The sequence below is a fragment of the Dermochelys coriacea genome, chromosome 7 (assembly GCF_009764565.3).
Source record: "Dermochelys coriacea isolate rDerCor1 chromosome 7, rDerCor1.pri.v4, whole genome shotgun sequence".
NCBI lineage: Eukaryota > Metazoa > Chordata > Testudines > Dermochelyidae > Dermochelys > Dermochelys coriacea.
The window spans coordinates 35,223,676-35,231,499 of NC_050074.1; the positions used below are offsets into that span (position 1 = coordinate 35,223,676).

Sequence of the window (7,824 nt, forward strand, 5' to 3'; positions counted from 1 at the left end):
AACAGAAGGTGAAGCCGCGACTCGAGAACTCGCCTCCTCCTCCGACATTCGGCGGCGGGTGCGGGGCTTGGAGCCACCCTCGTCTCTCCTCCAATTAGGTAGTAGGCAAGTGTGCGGCGGGGCTCTCCTCCAATAGGAAACCAGCCCCCTCTACAGAGGCGGTGTCACCCGGTCTTCGGTCCAATGAGAATGGAGAATCTCCGGTGAGGGACGGCTCGCTCTACCTCCCCCGGCAACGTCACGGGGGCGGTGCCTGCCTGCCTCTTCTCCAATGAGCGGGGCGACGCGACATTGCCCCCCCCCCCTTCCCGCGATGCACCGCAACGAGCGGCCACAGGGCAGCTGCGACGAGCGACTCTATCCGGGTCCTGGGCGCTGCTCCGGGTCAGCCTGCAGCAGGTAATGGGGCTGCAGCGCCGCCATGGCTCGCGGGGCAGCGCCCGACTCGAGGCTTCCGGGGCTGGCAGCCCTAGGGAGCCTGGGGGCTTCCCGGCGGCCAGAGGGGCCTGAGGCCTGGCCGCAGGGAGCGAGGCGCCGCGCGGAAGCAGGTCCGCAGGGGAGCGGTGCGGATCCCTGCTGGCCGAGGGGCGGTGCTGGCTGCACGCCGAGCTCGCCCTCGCGGCGGCTGGACCATGTCCTCTTCTGGCGGCCGCCTGCGGTGCGCGACCGCGTGCGTGGGGCGGGCTGCCCCATGGCTTCTTCCCGGGGGCGGCGGGGCCGCGCTCTTCCATGGCGCCGCTACTGCCGCCGCCGCCGCGGGTGGGGGCTTTCAACCATCTCCCTCCGCTCACGTGTTTTTTGCAGTTAAGGTTTTTTCACCCCCACTCACACTAACATGAAGCCCCGGAAGTGCCGCCCCCGGGCGCTGCTGATTGGCTGTATGGTTTCCGTTCCCATGAGTGATAGGCTGCGGGGGCTGTTAACGTCACTTCCGCTATCAGGTTTGTGGGCAGGGGAGACCTTGGCGGGGAGGGGTGCTCTCCCCCCCCCCCCCCCGAAACCCTCCGGCCAAGAGCAGCCACTGATTCCTCAGCGGCCGGACCGGACCCGACCCGACCCGACCCGACCGGTCGGTGGTGTGAGCCGCCCACTCCCGCTTTGCTGCCGCCCTTCTCGGGGAGACTCTCAGCTCTGCCTCCTTAATGGCGCGGGGAGGCTGGTGAGCCCCAGCTCCCGCTGCTCTGCGGGGCCGCCGGGAAACCCGGCATCCCCAGTGCCCTTGGCCGAAGTCGCAAGCGTCAGGCGGCTGAGGTGCGGCAGGAGGATGCTGTGGCTGGGACGGGCAGCTCGCAGCTAATAAGCCCCGATGGGATGAAGTGACTGGGGAAGCGAATGTAACTCACCTCACCGAAGGTTTTCACACTGCAGTGCCCTTTGAACAGGTAACCGACTGCTAATGCGCTTTATCTCTTGGTTAGGCTTCAACAGATTTGGCCAAAAACGTTTGAGGCTTTGAAACTGCTGCTACGACCTGCAGAGTATTGACAACTGTGACTCTGCTTTAAAACAGACCTGGTGGAGTAAGTAAAGGCTCCGTGAAGAAAAAAAGGTGTTTCTGTTTACAGAACGAATGCCATGCTTAATAAAGCCCAAAGTGTGTTGCAAAGCACTTGTGTTGCATATTTAAGCACTAGCATTTTGAAATATGTCTAGGTTGCAGCTATTATGCATAGCTGCTTATATCTAACACAGATAGGGATGATAACTATTCCCAATCTAGAATGTATCAGTTGTGTTATGTATTGCTGCAATATAGTTACCAGTGCTTATCATACAATCTACTACTTACACTGGTTGCTGTAATTTTCATAAAACAAACATTTGGATTATGTTCAGCTGCAGAGAGAAGAGCTGCCAATGTAATTCTGATTTATTCAGGAGCAAGTGTTAACTGATGACAATGACGTGCGATACTGCAATTATAAGACTGATAAATGTACTAATGTTCCTTTTTCCTTTCCTGCAGCTGGGGGAAGGCAGAGTTTCAAGTTTATCAGACACCTATTGCCCAGAGGCTACAAAATATTGAGCCCAGGAGCAGAGTACTGAGGAAGTACGCTGGTGGGAATTCAGGGACCAGCTAGTGGGAGCTTGGTTCTTCACCTGGATACTGTACTTAAAAATTGGACTCTTCATTTTAGTTGTCTTTTGGTAAATAGGTGTCTAGTAAATTTTGGAAGCCCTGTGTGTGACTAGGATAGTGGAAATGCTGATGAGGATAAATTCAGAGAGGCAAATGGAGTATTGAATTTTTGTTTCTGTTTTTTAACTGAGGGTGGGATAGTCTGTAAATATCTACATCAGGAATAAATACTTGATGATGGACTTTTCAGTCTACAGAAAAAGTTATGTATAACACCAATGGCTGGAAGTTGAAACTAATCAATTCTGACTGGAAATGACAGTGAGGGTAATTTAAGAGATGAAAATATTTACGAAGGGTTGTGATGGATTCTCCGTCACTGGCAATTTTTAAATCAAGATTGGATTTTTTAAAAAAAAAATACTCTAGGAATTTTTGCGGGGGAAATTCTATAGCCTGCAACTAATGGGGTCAGACTGCATGATCACAAAAGTCCCTTTGGATCTTGGACTCTAGGCATCTGTGAAGCCAGTAAGAGAGAGAGAGGTAAAGTCAGAGAGAGACTAAATTGTTGGTTGGTTCATATTTAAATACATAAATATGTAGCTGTTGCAGGAGCTGCGGTGGCACAGGTTAACTTTCATCCTGGCTAGTAGTTGTCAGCTAAATTTTTAGTCTGTTAAAGGCTAGAGCGCAAAACAACATTGTACTCAAGTAGGTCTTGCCATTACCTTGTATTACTTTACCATAAAATCCTTAAAGTTGTGGTGTATGCTATTAACATACTACTAATGATTTTCTTGCACTGCTTAATCTTCAACTCTATAAGGTTTTAATCTATAGTAAGTGTAAACTAATTCCCTCTGACTCAAGGTCATCATAGCCACTTACCCCCATTTATTTGAGCATAAGCTTTCGTGAACTATAGCTTACTTCACCGGATGCATCCGATGAAGTGAGCTGTAGCTCACGAAAGCTTATGCTCAAATAAATTTTAGTCTCAAAGGAGTACTTGTGGCACCTTATCTTTTTTGCAAAGATGGACTAACACGGCTGCTACTCTGAAACCTGTTACCCCCATTTATAACTCATTTCTCTATAAAAATGTATATTCTTAGATCTATTAGAAAGATTTTTCTCTTGAGAAATAAATAAAATGATAAAAATTTGCTAGTTAGATCTCTTTTTAAAAGAATCCAACTAGGATATAAATGTACATTTAGTGCCTAAAGAATAAAATTGATCATGAAAAATAGGATCAAATTCTGCTGGGGGTTTGAGAGAGCATTTGTTGAGCAGAATTATGATTTTCTTTTTGTACTTCAAAAAGCATTTTATTTTTATTGAACTTCTAATTCTTTACAGTAGAGGTGAATGTATCTTAAAATCCCAAGATATAGAAAAAAATCCAGTGTTTAGTAATTGAGACTTCACTTTAACAGATCTCTAATAAATGGTTCCTATAATCAAATTTGGCTTGATCTGTTTGTCATAACATTTTATATATTGATAGTATAGGCTTTAATTTTGGTGTAAGCTTGTTTTAGGTATAGTCTCCAGAGAATCAGAGTAGCAGCCATGTTAGTCTGTATCTGTAAAAAGAACAGGAGTACTTGTGGTACCTTAGAGACTAACAAATGTATTTGAGCATAAACTTTCGTAGGCTATAGATCAAGATTGTTCATTTAGACAGTTGTAAATGGGCCATCTTGATTATCACTACAAAAGTATTTTTTTTTTTCTCCTGCTGATAATAGCTCATCTTAATTAATTAGCCTCTTATACTCCACCTTTAGAGTGTGTGTGGGTATATATATCTTCTTACTATATATTCCATTCTATGCATCCTATGAAGTGGGCTGTAGTCCACGAAAGCTTATGCTCAAATAAATTTGTTAGTCTCTGAGGTGCCACAAGTACTCTTGTTCTTTCTCCAGAGAATGCCATTCTCTAAATGTTATGTCAAGTTCTCAGTTATTCAATTCTGATTACAATAAGGATTATTGGAAGGACGGTTACTGAACAACCATTAAAATTGTCATAGTGAAGGTCTTGTAACTTATTACTGAAAATTGATCAAGTTTGCTAAAGATTGTACTTAAACTGTTTTATCATTCTATTCTAGCCCTTATCTTGAAACACTAGTTAGAATTAAAGGGTGCTTCTAAATTCGTAAGGACTTAATTTTATAGTATTTTGACTTTATAATGTGCTAATTAACCCACATTTTTTGTATTGGGTGTTAGCCTGCTATCTATATGGAGAGCATACAAATTAAGAGGTTGCATAGGTTATGTGAAAAGACTAAAATACAGTTATCTTCACATAATTACATGTGAAGATTTGGAGGGGATTGGTACAATAATTGAGTACTTGCATGACTTTTCAGAGCAGTAGAAATCATCCTTGTTTTAGTTTCCATTTGACAAATGTCTTCTAATTTCCCCTTAAATTTTAACTAGTAGTTGGAAGATCCCTTCATGTTGAAGTACCTTAGAAAATTTACAAGAGACATTCCAGGAGCTCTAAAGATCAATAGATCAATAGAAAAGTTAAATTGTGTTATGGATTGCTGCACCTTTTGTCTGAAAACTGAAATCAGTGAGAGTTAAGCACCTGAGTACCTTTGTGAATCCCATTTAAATGTCAAAAAAAGAACAGGAGTACTTGAGGCACCTTAGAGACTAACATTTATTAGAGCATAAGCTTTCATGGGCTACAGCCCACTTCATCGGATGCACAGAATGGAACATATAGTAAAATATATGTATACATATAAGGTGGAAGTTGCCATACAAACTGTAATAGGCTAATTAATTAAGATGAGCTATTCTCAGCAGGAGAAAAAAAAACTTTTGTAGTGAAAAATCAAGATGGCTCATTTCAGACAGTTGACAAGAAGGTGCCCCTCTGCCATGTACATTGGCCAAACCGGAGAGTCTCTACGTAAAAGAATAAATGACACAAATCAGATGTCAAGAATTATAACAAAAACGAGTCGGAGAAAACTTCAGTCTCTCTGGTCATTCGATTACAGACCTAAAAGTCACAATATTACAACAAAAAAACTTCAAAACCAGACTTCAGTGAGAGACTGCTGAATTGGAATTAATTTGCAAACTGGACACCATTAAATTAGGCTTGAATAAAGACTGGGAGTGGATGTGTCATTTCAGAAAGTAAAACTATTTCCCCATGTTTATACCCCCCCTCCCCCACCCCGCTGTTCCTCTCACATTCTTGTCAACTGCTGGAAAAGGCCTATCTTGATTATCACTACAAAAGGTTTTTTTTCTCTCCTATTGGTAATAGCTCACCTTAACTGATCACTCTTGTTAGTGTGTATTGTAACACCCATTGTTACATGTTCTGTGTATATAAAATCATCCTACTGTATTTTCCACTGCATGCATCCTTTGAAGTGGGCTGTAGCCCATGAAAGCTTATGTTCAAATAAATTTGTTAGTCTCTAAGGTGCCACAAGTACTCCTTTTCTTTTTGTGAATACAGACTAACAGGGCTGCTGCTCTTAAAAAGAACAGGAGTACTTGTTTCAGAAGGTGTGAGGATACTTAACATGGGGAAATAGATTCAATATGTGTAATGACCCAGCCACTCCCAGTCTCTATTCAAACCCATAGTTTGTTAAACCTTTAATTATTCAGTCCTTTAATCAGTTTATATTGACACCTGAAATTAACATAGCCGTGAGACAACTACTCTGTTAATGGGAACAAATCAACTATTTTTCTTGGGTGTTAATCCTCACAGAAAAACACAAGGGAGTGAAGTAGGAAAACAAGGATGCATGTGGACATCTTGTTACAATGTCTTTTAAAAGAATGACACCTTCATTTTGATTCAGACACAAGTCCAACTTATGCTTTTCCTTTTATTAAATTTCTCTTAAGCCACCCTCTGAAAAGCATATCAGGTGGGGGATTAAATATCAGAAGTAAACAATTGATACTTGATATGATGAAGTAAACATTCCCCATCATGGGAGTACATAATATCATAATGGAAACACATGCATAATGAAACAGACATTTCAGGGGAAATAAATAACTGGCACTCTAATTTGTTCTGTGAAAGACAGTCGGTCAGAATGCTGTAGTTCCTCAGCTAACTAAAAAAGGAAATGGCAAACTTCTATTCAGTGGAAGACTGTATTACTATAGTAGTTGATTCGAAAAGATGGTGAGACAAGCAATGTCAATGGTTTATGTAAAAATTGGGCAACAGTTCAGAGAGGTTGTAGTTAGAAGAAACGGTGCTTTGTTCTATACTTTTATTTTAGTTATGTCAAACATTTTTGTTTACAGATTAAAATGTTTGTTCCAGCATCAGCACTGCATGCTCAACCTGATATCTAATTGGGTTTTTTTGCTATATACATAACTTACCTTCAGTAGTTTATGGTCTTGGAGTTAGGAGTAGCTGGTGACTTTGATACAGCAGATAAAACTAGGTTGCTGCTTGCAGGCTTGCTGTTGTGTTGCTTGACAAATCTATGGCCTCAAGGCCCTTCAGGTATGTAAAACAGTTTCAGCCTCTGGAGGAAGGTAAACACTTGCATCCGTTTTACAGATGGTAAAATGAAATGCAGATTAAATGACTTGAAAGTTACACAGCAAGTTACTAGCAGAGCTGTTTGATTAGAAGGCAGGACTCAGATTCATTGTTCAAATCTCAATTATATTGTCTTTAAGTAAACTAAGCAAAGATTTGGGCATCAGGGTGCGTTGTGTACTTTTCTGACCATAGTACTATCACTTGTACATTAAGTTATTACCGATATTTATGTTAATGTATCATCTTGTCTGAAGAGATTTGATCTATCGCATACTGTCGACAGGCAGCATGTATCAATATCTGGCCAACAGATTGTTTACTACCTTAGAAGTAATACACTGAAGTTAACAGCTTTTTAAAGTTTGTTGGTTACAGTACGCAATAGTCACTTTCTAATTTTTGTTTTTGTAAATCTTTCATCTCCAAACATGTCTAGTACTCCTGGCAAGTACCCCTCAGTTCTTAAAAACAGACCACAATATCTGATATTCCTGTTTGCAATAATTTACTGAAATTAGAAGTAATGTAAAATGCTTTGATACAGTCACTTTGAACCATTGATTTAAATCAGATTTATGCTTTGTAAATCCACTTGAAAACTTGTGCTATTGCAACTTTAAAATTCATATGCTACATTATAAATATTGTAAGGAGCCACTAGTTGCAGAGTATTTTGAGTTGTACAAAATTAACTACAACAAAAAAGTGAAAATTATTGTTCTGATCTTGTAAACATTGAAGTAAATACATAACTATATTCACCATGTATAGTCCAGTTGTCTTTAGTGGGACTATTCAGGCTTAAAGTTAAGTGTATTTGGATTATTGAGGACTAAAACTATTTTTATTCAGTTCTTCTAATGGTGCGAACTCTGTTCCTACAAAGCAAAATTGGGTTAACAACAAAGTTTAGACTTTCAGTACATTTTTAATTAAAAAAAAAAAAGGCAAGCCTAAGGTTAGGCATGAAAGCCCATAGTTGTACTCTGAAAATTGCACCCTTCATTGCCTAAGTCCCCTTAATTTCAAATTGCAAACTCTGATAAAGTATATCCTTGTCAGGGCATTTTAGCTTTCTTGATTTGTGGAAGTTCAATATACTGTATCAGAAGGTGGAGTAGCTGCAAATTTAGCAGGGGCTACTTGCTGATTTTGTTTTTCTGGTG

The 7,824-nt window shown here is 41.2% G+C and overlaps 1 protein-coding gene across 1 annotated transcript in view; it reads left to right on the forward strand.

Moving 5' to 3' along the window:
• The first annotated feature begins 284 nt into the window (after window positions 1-284).
• WNT7A (Wnt family member 7A) overlaps window positions 285-7,824 on the forward strand; it is a 121,912-nt gene continuing 114,372 nt past the window's right edge. Inside the window, exons 1-2 of the transcript XR_005293981.2 lie at window positions 285-399; window positions 1,419-1,520. The gene's annotated coding sequence lies outside the window, so the exon portion shown is untranslated. The remainder of the gene's footprint in view (window positions 400-1,418; window positions 1,521-7,824) is intronic.